This window comes from Nicotiana attenuata, unplaced genomic scaffold (genome assembly GCF_001879085.1).
Source record: "Nicotiana attenuata strain UT unplaced genomic scaffold, NIATTr2, whole genome shotgun sequence".
In the NCBI taxonomy this organism is placed as follows: Eukaryota; Viridiplantae; Streptophyta; class Magnoliopsida; order Solanales; family Solanaceae; genus Nicotiana; species Nicotiana attenuata.
The window spans coordinates 25689-38532 of record NW_017672369.1 but is presented as its reverse complement, the minus strand read 5'-3'; positions in this window follow the sequence as shown (position 1 = coordinate 38532).

Here is a 12844-nt window from a genome sequence, read left to right as displayed (position 1 = left end):
ACGAAGGGTGATGTCGTGCATGATATAGTGAGTGAGCGTAAATGCACGAAGGGTGATGTCGCGTCGATATTGTGAGAGTTAATGCACGAAGGGTGATTTCGTGCCATGATTATGAGAGCTAATGCATGAAGGGTGATGTCGTGCCGTTTCTATTATTTCATATGGTGAGGACGAGAGTAAAAGCACGAAGGGTGATGTCGTGCAGGTGTTACTGTTTCATTATCTGTTGATTCAAATATGGTGTTCATTATGCCTCTCTATTGAATTACTGTTAGAATTTGATATTTACCGCAGCATGTTCCCCTTCCTGTCTCTATCTGTTATTTCCCGTTATTATTGTTCTGTTCGTACATGACTTAACTGCACAGGTTTATATGGTTGTCGTATTCTAGCATCATCACTACTTCGCCGAGGTTAGGTTCTACACTTACCAGTACATAGGGTCGGTTGTACTGATACTGCACTCTGCATTTTTTGTGCAGATTTTGATGCCGGACCTTGTGAGTAGCTTGAGGTAGCTGCCTTCAGTCCAGGGAGATCAAGGTAGATCTGCTGTTGTTCGCAGAGCCTGAAGTCCACCTTTCCCCGCTTTATTTTTCTGTTATCTCTTCTATTTCGAGAACAATTGTATTTCTTTTAGACTTGTATTTGTAGTAAATCTTAGTCGTTCATGGATTGTGACACCAGGTCTATTGGGTAGGTATGTACTTGGTATTGTGGTACTGTTATATCATTTTCCGCACTTCCTAAATTATCTTGTTTTACTATTATCTATTCTTGCTTGGTTGATTAAAATGGTAGAAAAATTGAAATTGTCGGCTTTCCTAGCTTTCACGAGTAGGCGCCATCACGATCCCCGAGGGTGGGAAATCCGGGGCGTGACAAGTTGGTATCAGAGCGCTAGGTTGCTTAGGTCTCACAATTCGTGAACAAGCTAGGTATTGTCTGAGGGATCGGTACGGAGACGTCTGTGCTTATTCCCTAGAGGCTACAGAGTTTAGGAAAAGCTTTACATCTTTTCTGTCCTATCGTGCAACCTGATTTCTCAATGCTAATTGAACTTCCACTATGTTCTTTCATAGATGGTGAGAACACGTACCGCTTCATCAGCTGACCAACAGCCCGAGCCCCAGTGGCAGCTCCTACGAGGGGCAGAGGCCGAGACAGAAGCAGGGCTCAGCCCAAAGCTCGAGCAGAAGCACCAGCGGCGGAGCCTCAGGTTGAGTTTGAGGATGAGGTTCCGGCCCAGACAGTTCAGGTAGGGCCAGCTCAGCTTCCAGAGGGGTTCATCGCCACCCCGGTACTCCAAGATTCTCTGGTCCATCTACTGGGCCTCATGGAGAGTGTCACCCAAGCAAGCATATTCCCTGTAGCACCAACTATTTCTCAGGCTGGAGGAGGAGCCCAGACTCCTGCTACTTGCACTCCGGAGCAGATAGCTCCCCAGTTTAAGACTCCAGCAGCTTAGCCAGTTGGGATAGCCCCGCCGGGTGTTGTAGCTCAGACCGGCGATGGAGCACCTATGTCCACAGATGCTTTATGGAAGTTGGACAGGTTCACCAAGCTTTTTACTACTACCTATGGCGGTACATCTTCAGAGGATCCCCAAGATTATTTGGACTGTTGCCATGAGGTTCTTCGGAACATGGGGATAGTGGAGACCAATGGGGTCGATTTTGCTATTTTTCGTCTATCAAGTTCTGCCAAGAAGTGGTGGAGAAATTATTGTTTGGCTAGACCACCTAGATCACCAGCTTTGACTTGGGATCAGTTCTCTCACCTATTTCTGTAGAGGTTTCTCCAAATCACCCGGAGAGAGGATTATTAGAGGCAGTTTAAGCGCCTCTAGCAGGGTTCTATAACTGCCACCCAGTATGAGACTAGATTTGTTGATTTGGCTCGTCATGCTCTTCTTATACTCCCCATCGAGAGAGAGAAAGAGAGTGAGGAGGTTCATTGAGGGACTCACTCAGCCTATTCGATTGCAGATGGCCAAGAAAACAGGGAGCGAGATTTCATTTCAGGATGCGGCCAATGTGGCCAGGCAGGTTGAGATGGTTCTAGCTCAGGGGAGTGGTCAGGGGTCTGACAAGACACCTCGTCATTCTGGTGGATTCAGTGGTGCCTCGTTTGGAGGTAGGGATTCCTTTGGTAGGGACCATCCTCCTAGACCGTTTCATTCAGCACTACAGGCTTCTCAGGGTGCTTTAGGTGGTCGTGGTTCTCATATGCAGTATTCAGATCAGTTACCCTATAGTGCATCACCAACTCCTATCAGTGCACCTCCGCTTTAGAGTTTTCAGGGTAGTTACCCAGGTCGTCAGGGTCAGTTTTAGGATCAGCAGTCCTAATAGTCGAGGGCTTGTTATACTTGTGGTGATCCGAGGCACATTGCTAGATTTTGCCCTCGAGCGTCGAGCAGTTCTCAGTATCAGGGTTCTCGTGCCATGGTTCAGGCACCGAGTGTTCCACGCACGCTCAGCCAACTAGGGGCAGGGGTCAGATAGCTAGAGGTGGTGGTAGTGGTGTCAGGCCGTTAGAGGTGGAGGTCAGACCGTTAGAGGTGGAGGTCAGACCGCTAGAGGTGGAGGCCAACCAGCTGGAGACCGTCCCAGGGATGTGGTTCAAAGTGGTGGTGCCCAGCCCTGATGTTATGCATTCCCAGCAAGACCTGAGGCTGAGGTATCCGATGTCATTATCACAGGTACGATTTCAGTTTGCAGTAGAGATGCATTAGTCCTATTTGATCCAGGGTCTGCATACTCCTATGTGTCATCTTAGTTTGCTACGTATTTGGTTGTGCCTCGTGATTCTTTGAGTGCTCCTGTATATGTGTCCACATCGGTGGGTGATTCTATTATTGCAGATCGATCTATCGCTCATGGGTGGTTATTATTGGGGGTCTTGAGACCCGTATAGACCTCCTACTTCTCGATATGGTTGACTTCGATGTTATTCTGGGGATGGATTGGTTATCACCTTATCGTGCTATATTGGACTGTCATGCCAAGACTGTGACCTTAGCCTTGTCGGGTTTTCCTCGATTGGAGTAGAGATGGACTCCTGGTCACTCTGTTAGTAAGGCTGTTTCTTATATGAAGGCTCGGCATATGGTTAAGAAAGGGTGTTTGGCTTATCAGGCTTATGTTCGTGATTCTAGTGTTGAGGTTCCTTCTATGGATTTCGTGCCAGTTGTTCGGGAGTTTCTAGAGGTATTTCCTGCAGACCTGCCGGGGATGCCACCCGACATGGATATCGACTTCTGCATTGATTTGGCTCCGGGCACTTAGCCCATTTCTATTCTGCCATATCGTATGCCCCGCCAGAGTTGAAGGAATTGAAAGAACAGTTGCAAGACTTGCTTGATAAGGGCTTTATTTGACCTAGTGTCTCGCCCTGGGGTGCGCCGGTGTTGTTTGTTAAGAAGAAGGATGGGTCGATGAGGATGTGTATAGATTATCGGCAGTTGAACAAGGTCACCATCAAGAACAAGTATCCATTGCCGAGGATTGATGCTTTGTGTGATCAGCTTCGGGGTGCCTAGGTATTTTCAAAGATTGATCTGAGATCTGGCTACCATCAGTTGAGTATTAGGGCATCTGATGTCCCTAAGACAACTTTTCGCACTCGGTACAGGCATTACAAGTTTCTGGTGATGTCATTTGGGTTGACAAAAGCCTCAGCAGCATTCATGGATTTGATGAACTGAGTGTTCATGCCGTATTTGGATTCCTTCGTGATTGTCTTCATTGATGATATTTTGATATACTCCCGCAGTCGAAAGGAGCATGAGCAGTATCTTCGAGTCGTTCTTCGGACTCTAAGGGACAGTCAGTTATATGCGAAGTTTTCGAAATGTGAGTTTTGGTTGAGTTCAGTTGCTTTCTTGGGTCATGTTGTATCAGTAAAGGGTATTTAGGTGGATCTGAAGAAGATAGAGGCAGTCAAGGACTGGACTAGACCCACATCAGCTATAGAGATCCGAAGTTTCATGGGCTTGGCGAGTTATTACTGTCGGTTTGTGGAGGGCTTTTCATCTATAGCAGCCCTGATGACCAGGTTAACCTAGAAGGGTGCCCAGTTCAGGTAGTCGGACGAGTGTGAGGTGAGCTTCCAGAAGCTCAAGACATCTTTGACTACGGCGCCAGTGTTGGTTTTGCCCATAGGTTCAGGTCCATTTACAGTATATTGTGATGCATCTCGTATTGGACTAGGTGCAATGTTGATCCAGAATGGCAAGGTTATTGCATATGCTTCACGGCAGTTAAAGATTCACGAGAAGAACTATCTAGTTCATGATTTGGAGCTAGCAGCCATTGTCCACGCGCTGAAGATTTGGAGGCATTATTTATATGGCGTGACATGTAAAGTGTTCACGGATCACAAGAGTCTACAGTATTTATTCAAGCAGAAAGAGCTGTGGTTGGAGCTATTGAAATACTATGATATCACCATCTTTTATCACCCGGGAAAGGCCAATGTGGTGGCCGATGCTTTGAGTAGGAAGTCAGCCAGTATGGGCAGCCTTGCGTATAATCCGGTCGGTGAGAGACCGCTTGCTTTGGATGTTCAGGCATTAGCCAATCAGTTTGTGAGGTTGAATGTTTCTGAGACCAGGCGTGTTTTAGCTTGTACAGTAGCTCGGTCTTCATTATTTGAGTGTATCCGAGATCGACAGTATGATGATCCACATTTGCTAGTCCTTAGGGACATAGTGCGGCACGATGGTGCCAAGCAGGTTACAGTTGGAGAGGATGGAGTTTTGAGGATGCAGGATCGAGTTTGTGTGCCTAATGTGCATGGACTTCGAGAGTTGATTCTAGAGGAGGCCCATAGTTCCCGGTATTCTATTCATCCAGGCATCGCCAAGACGTATCAGGACTTGCGGCAGCATTATTGGTGGATGAGGATGAAGAAGGATATTGTTGCATATGTAGCTCGGTGTTTGAATTGTCAGCAGGTAAAGTACAAGCATCAGAGACCTGGTGGTTTGCTTCAGAAGATTGAGAATTCCGAATGGAGGTGGGAGCGTGTCACTATGGACTTTGTTGTTGGACTCCCACGGACTTAGAGGAAGTTCGACGCGGTATGGGTTATTGTTGATAGGCTGACTAAGTCAGCGCATTTCATTCTTGTGGCAGTTTCTTATTCTTCAGAGAGGTTAGCTGAGATCTATATCCGGGAGATTGTTCGTCTTCATGGTGTGCCCGTGTCTATTATTTCTGACCGAGGTACGCAGTTTACCTCGCATTTCTGGAGAGCAGTTCAGCATGAGTTGGGTACACGGGTCGAGTTGAGCACAGTATTTCGTTCGCAAACGGACGGACAATCCGAGCGTACTATTCAGATTTTGGAGGATATGCTCGGAGCATGTGTTATTTACTTTGGAGGTTCGTGGGATCAGTTCTTGTCATTAGCGGAGTTTGCCTACAACAACTGCTATCAGTCGAGCATCCAGATGGCTCCCTATGAGGCATTATATGGTAGACGATGTCGGTCGCCAGTTGGGTGGTTTGAGACGGGAGAGACTCGGTTGTTGGGTATAGATTTGGTACAGGATGCCTTGGACAAGGTTAAGATCATTCAGGATAGGCTCCGTACAGCTCAGTCCAGGCAATAGAGTTACGCCGACCGTAAGGTTCGAGATGTGGCATTCATGGTTGGAGAGCGAGTGTTTCTTCGGGTGTTTCCCATGAAGGGCGTGATGAGATTTGGGAAAGGGGGAAAGCTAAGCCCTAGGTTCACCGGGCCTTTTGAGATACTTGATCGAGTGGGAGAGGTGGCTTACAGACTTGCCTTGTCGCCGAGTTTATCAGCTGTGCATCCAGTGTTTCATGTGTCCATGCTTTGGAAGTATCACGGCGATCCATCCCACATGTTAGACTTCAGCACTGTCCAGTTGGACAAGGACTTGACCTACGAGGAGGAGCCGGTAGCTATTCTAGACCGGCAGGTTCGTCAGTTGAGATCGAAGAGTTTCCCCTCAGTTCGTGTACAGTGGAGAGATCAGCCTGTTGAGGCAGCGACTTGGGAGTCTGAGTCCAATATGCGGAGCCGATATCCGCATCTGTTCACCGACTCGGGTACTTTTTTATGTCCGTTCGAGGATGAACGGTTCTTTAGAGGTGGAGAATGTGATGACCCAAAAGATCATCTCTTGTTTTGGAAGTCAAATATGTGTTCTGAGGCCTTAAAACCTCCTTTTGTTTCACCTCAATTTGCGTGTACAGTCCGGGCGCATTTCCGGAAAGCTTTTATGTAAAATTTAAGAAAAATATTGAATTTGGCCTTTAAAATTGATTAAAGTTGACTTCGGTCAACATTTTTCATAAACGGATCCGGACCCGTGATTTGACGGTCCCGTAGGGTCCGTAGTAAAATATGGGACTTGGGCACATGCCCGAAATCGAATTCCGAGGTCCCTAGGCCGAGAAAAGAATTTTTAAAGAAAACTATTTGCTAGAAAATATAAGGACTTTCGAAAATGAAATGGTGTGTGATCTTGATGGTATCGGGCCCGTATTTTGGTTCCGGATCCCAGTACAAGTTTAAGATAATATTTAAGTCGAATCTGTGAAATTTGTTAAGAATCGGAGTTGATTTGATATGAATCGTACCCTTTGTTGAGAAAATGAAAAATTTCAATGTTCTTAAGAATTTCATGAATTTGAGGTTAAATTCATAGTTGTTGATGTTATCTTGATGAAATGATCGCACGAGCAAGTCCATATGATGTTTTTAGACTTGCGTGCATGTTTGGTTTGTATCCCCGAGGGCTCAGGTGAATTTCGGATAGGCCACGGAGTGAGTTTGGACATAGAGAAATGGATGTGGCAGATCCAGTTTTGTTACAGGGTCTGATCACGCAATTGCAAGGTCAGGCTTCCCTATTGCGAGCCTGTCAAGCTTGGAAATTGCGAGGGGCTTTATCCCAATTGCGAAGAAGCCCTGGCGAGCATAAGTTCGCATTTGCGAACTACTCTTCGCATTTGCGAAGTCAACAGGGCAGGGGGAATCTTCGCATTTGCGACCAAAAGGTCGCATTTGCGATGGCAGCAGACATGAGGAAGGTTCGCAATTGAGATGCCTTTCTCGCATTTGCGAGCTTCGCAAATGCGAAGCTCCAGTCGCAATTGCGACATCTGCAGCTGAGTAAAAGGGGTCTTGGACGGGATTTTCACTTCATTCTTCAAAATTTCCAAACCTAAATTCTAAGGGCGATTTTTCTAGAGCATGTTCTTCCCCAATTCATAGGTAAATGAATCTTAACTCATCTTCTTCAATCTAACTCATCTTTTTACATGATTTCACTTCAAATTCTAGGGTTTTTTCATGGGAAATTGGGTGTTCTGGGGTAGAAATTAGTGTAAGGCCTCGAAAAATTTCGCTAAGTAAATTAGGATTTCGTGGTGCCATGTAGGCTAATTATAATATTTTATGTTCTATTAACATGATGGGAATCAATTTGAGTTGGTAAATAAGTGTATAAATCTTATGGTAAGAAATTTGGGGTCCAAGGGAAGGCCTAAGTCTAAGTCAAATTGGAAAATTTCATAATAGGCTAAAATTCCAAATGAGTTCGCACAAGTCCCCACTTTGAACAAGCATATCTAAATATGTACAAGGTCTTATGTGACGAACAACCTATCATATGAAAGGTCTTGGAGTCTAGTTTCCAATGCTTCAAACCGTTTGTCATTTGGAAATTCCTACACAAAGTTATGATCAAATTACCAAAGGCAGGAAAAATGCGGTCCTGTGTCGAATCTGCGATCGCAAATATGTCGCATTTTTGATCTGCGATCGCAAATCTGGTCGCGAATCGGACCAGTGTATCCCATCTTTGGGAACCGGGTTTTGCAACGCGTCTGCGGCCAGCATACCCATTCTACGGTCCATTATGCGACCGCAAAGCCAAATTCGGAGGGTTAATCTTCCTATTTTCATGACCCGACCCCATTTTAATATATAGGCTTTGGGGTTTCATTTGGGGCGATATTCTGATGATTCTAGAGAGAGTTAAGAGAATTTTAGAGAGAGAAGGAGGGAGCCTAACATTCTAACCATTCAATCTTCCATCAATCTTCAAGAGTCAAGGGAACCAATCACATGTTCTTCATCTAAGAGGTAAGGTTCTATACATTAGACTTTAATTTCAAGTTTTGGGTATAAGATGGGATTATTGAGGTATGATTCTTAGGTGTAAAAGTATTATGTATACATGCATTTATAAATTAGGTTTGTGGGAAGATTGTTGAACATAAATAAGTAAAGGTTGGGTTGGGGAATGAAGGAAATCTTGTAAAAGAGATTTGAAATCAGGATGCACAACTAGTATTTGATAAAATTCTCAAATGAGCTGAAACTATGAATACCTTCCTAATTTGTGTTCAATTTTGTTATGTCTCAAAGTAGATTGGGATTGCTAGAATTTTCGGAACATTGTCGTAACTTAAGGAAAGCTTAAACAAGGTATGAATGGCTAAAACCCCCTTTTATTAGAAATCGAGCTTCGTTGGTGTATATGCAAATGTGGTAAGACTGGAATTGGATTGATGAGTTGATTGCTATTTCACATGAATTGGTGTTGTGAAAATGTATGTGGAAGGTACTTCTTCATGTGTTTAATGTGTTTTCTTTGTAAATGGAGGATGTGTGGAGAACATAATCTATGTGCTAAATGCCTAAATGCCATGCCAAACTAGATGAATTCCTTTCTATACTTATGACTTAAATTGCTTTTGTATGTGCCTATGGTCTTAAGTGGCAAATAAAATGTTGAAAATGGGAAAAATGTGAAACGTGAGTTATGGAATGTGGTAATTGTGGCCGGAATGCCTAGACCTCAATGTCAGGATTTAAATTGAGACTGTCATGCAACTATGTGAAATCTTATCTATGTTTACACTTGAATTGCTCCTGTTTGTACCTGTTATCCTAAATTGCAATGTTTGTATTGAAAGTTGACACGATGTGGAAATTGTGGCCCTAAGTGCCTAAGAACTAATATATGTGAAACAAATATTGAAGTGAGATGATTAATAAAAAATGGTAACGTCTTGGTAAGACGGCTTAGCCGATCGGGCCGTGATCGGACGCCATGTTATGTACACATGGTGGTAATGTATTGATAATTGAAATTGGAAAGTGAGAGTGAAATAATGGTAATGTCTCGGGGAGACGGCTTAGCCGATCGGGCCATGATCGGACTCCGCTCAAGGAAGCGGTGGTAATGTGGATAATGATGCAACAATATGGAATCCCCCAAACTAAAGTTATGGAAATTGTGTGAAAGCTATGTGATCCCTTATTTGTATTTGATGATGTGGTGATTGTTTATAGCTTTGTTGATCCTTATGATTTCTTTATTCTTATATGGTTGTTCTTTCTAATGAGATGGTGTTTAGTTATACATACTAGTGCTATTCGATGGCACTAACGTCCCTTTTGCTGGGGGCGCTACGTCTTTAAATGGATGTCTGTGTTTCTATAGCAGGCAGTGCTGGTCGCAGCTAGTGCCGCATCATCCTTTCTGCTTACTTGGTGAGCCCCACTTCGTTTCGGGGTCCTGTTTCTTCTGTTCAACATGTACTTTGTATTTGAGGTATAGCCGGAGCCTTATTACCGGCATGTTCATATTACATTACTCTTCAGTTGTGCTTAGAGACTCCATAGACAGGTTATGGGTAGTGTCGGGTATTGGAATTAAAGTAAAAATATTGATGTTGGGCAAAGATTTATAAAACTTGTAATATTTTGATAATTATGATTTAAGCTGCTAATGGAAATAAAATGGAAGTTGTTAATGAAATACTTGCAATGTATGACTAATGGAGTCCACATCCTATTTATTCATGAATTAGTTTGGGTAGAATGAAACTTAATAGGCTTGCTCAGTCGGGTTTACTCGGTTTAGCGCCGGTAGCGCTCCTCGAATTTTGGGGCATGACAAACTTGGTATCAGAGCCTAAGATTTTAAAGTGTCTTAGGATGTCTCGGAGCCGTGTCTAGTAGAGTCCTTCTTATCGGTGTGTAGTCGACCACATCTATAAGTTGGAGGCTATTCGGACATTTAGGAATTTCACCCTTCTTTGATAATCCAGATCGTGCAGTAGAGCTCAAGATAGGGAGCTAACTTCCATTCTATGTCTTAATCTCAAGATGAGTAATTCATGATTTTGGAAGCACTAAGGAGGGAATAACCCCACCATTGAATATGAGGGAGATTGCCCAAGCGTTTGTTAGGAGAATGTATCGAGCCATGGAGGGATTGGTAGAACTTGTTGCTAAGGGGAGTACCCTTGTTCCTATTAATGTCTCTGCACCACCAGATCACGTAGTATATCAGTATGTTACCTACGTACGCTAGGGATGTGGAGTCGAGGGGTATCGATTAAGCTGTTTCCCTATCAACCTAACGTCATTAAGTGAGTCAATCCCTAGTACATCATTATGAACAACACAATAAAATTTTACTCGTTGTATATGTACATCCATATTGAAGATTTCTCATAACATGGTCTTAACAGATGTTGAATAACAAAACATTGCGTGTATCGACTCTTTGAATGAGACGCATTATTCGTGAATCCACTCTATTACAAATCCTCTTATTTACATTCTTGTGGAATTAAGTTCTATAATTGCGTCCTTGAATGGACTTATAACTCTAGGATTAATACTTCCCACTTTCTTTCCTAAATTCTCAACCGGGGACTACATCCGATGAATTTGTTACGAAATCTTTTTTTATGGACAACGTCTGCTCATTTGTGCCTATGCATGCACCGTCGTAAAGTTTACCTATGTGGTGTCAAGTTCCATGTAAAACATCCCAGTGCTGCGATCCTTCTCGAGTCACTCTTTTACTCACTTGTGTATATGGCTTATATGGTTTGAACAATCACTCTACTCTCTTGCGAGTATCATCATGAAAGCTTCGCAATGTCTAGTAACATAAGAGCATACCTTAACACCTATCACATGAGTGCATGTCAATCGAAATGGTCACCGTGTACATAAAGTCTCTCTGAAAATTGAGATCCTCACATCCCCGTCATAGGAAGATCTTGTGACGCCATCTTAGTATAACTTTCGTGTCCACTAAGATCATTCCTCAGTAAGAAGCTCACTTTGTTCCTAGTATTGTGGTTTCCCGTGACGTGGTTGTGTATTGCAGTCTAGGAGTTGATATAGCAGAAGCATGTCCAGCTCGCGTCAAATGTTTACTTTCTCCTTATACCTCCACAACATGTGTTAATTGTGTTCCTTAGTTAGTGAATTCATTATGCTAGTTTCCCCACCCTTGTTCAATAACCATGAGAGAACATATCCTTCTATGTGTCATTGTAACACTTTCTTTCTCGTAAGGACCCTTACTAGGCTCTCCGTCAAGACCAAGCGCACCTTTGGGGGTTATCGTAGCACAATGCATGTTTCTCCTGTTTTCTGTCTTTCATTAACATCTGGGTATTTCTCAAGTCAAAATCCATGGAGAACTCATTATGAACATCTGCAAACCTTCCATGATTATTTTATACTATCTCATTGGGTTCCCACCTCACTTCAAATTCATCAAGGGTTGATAGCATGCCGCAATTACTGATATTGAATGATCTCCTTTCGATAATGGATTATCTACACATGTGCTAGTCCAACAAACTGCTTATCAGTCTAACTCTCGCCTTTTGGTTTTGGGTTGACCAAGGAGCAATACACCTAGTAACACATTCATATGTCAAAGCCTTTCTCTCAGTCAAGTCTTATAGCATCTTCCATGTGGCTTGTAATCGCTGGTTGCTTAGAAGTGTGTTATAGTGCTTCATTATGAAGTAGAGTTGCTAAACATAATTGGATTTTTGAATTCTGGAGCTATACATCACGTGACTACATACAGAGATCTTCTTTCAAAAATTTAGCTTCTCGTAATCCCTTTATATTACCACCCTTCCTAGTGGTTACAATGTAAAGGTTACTTCCATAGGCTCTCTCACTTTCTTTTCATTTATCTGCTATGCTTGTCCCTGTAACTAGATAACCTAGGTTACTTTTCCCCGATAAATTCATTTAGACGTCTCATTCTTTCAAACTTATCCATGTGGGCACTTTGGGGCCTTGTTTTATACCAACTCGTAATGGTTTTAAGTACTTTCTTGCCATTGTTAACGATTTTTTAGGGCTACGTGGGCTTGTCTCATGGGTTCCAAAAGTAACAACTTCCTCTAAGTTCAAACTTGTATTGCCTTGATTTCAAACCAATGTGCGTCCCCTTTTCAAAAGTCCTAAATGGGTCGGATTTGATGGGTTACGTGGTCTTCTGCTCACTTGACCTCTAGAATAATTGACTATGTCATTATCATGTGAGGGGAGTTTTGCTACCCTTGGTATTCCACCTCCAAGGTGGATAGGAGTGTCATTTGTCTTTCTCCCCGGAGCATCATGTTAACCATTAGAACCTCTCTAACCAATACATGATTTCGTCCCAATATTCTGATATCCTAGCTATGTGGTTCACTCGTGAAAGGTTGAGATTACATGCCTTCAGATTTTGGCATATATCATGAGCTATTGATTTGGGAGATAAGTTATCGTACCTTTAGTTCTCTCATATAGAGTCAATTATCAGGAAAGGTTAGGCTGTTTGCAATATGATAATCTCATAGGTGTTCAACTTCTTTTCATCCTCATAGGCTTGTGGCATAGATTCCTTGTATCAGTTAATGTTAAGAGTGTAATTCAACTTCATGTATTTTGAAACCCATATCGCATTCAAAGTGCCAGAGTATTCTCATTCTTGATAAACAGATTTTCCCTACACTCCAGGAGACGACTGGGTCACGTACTT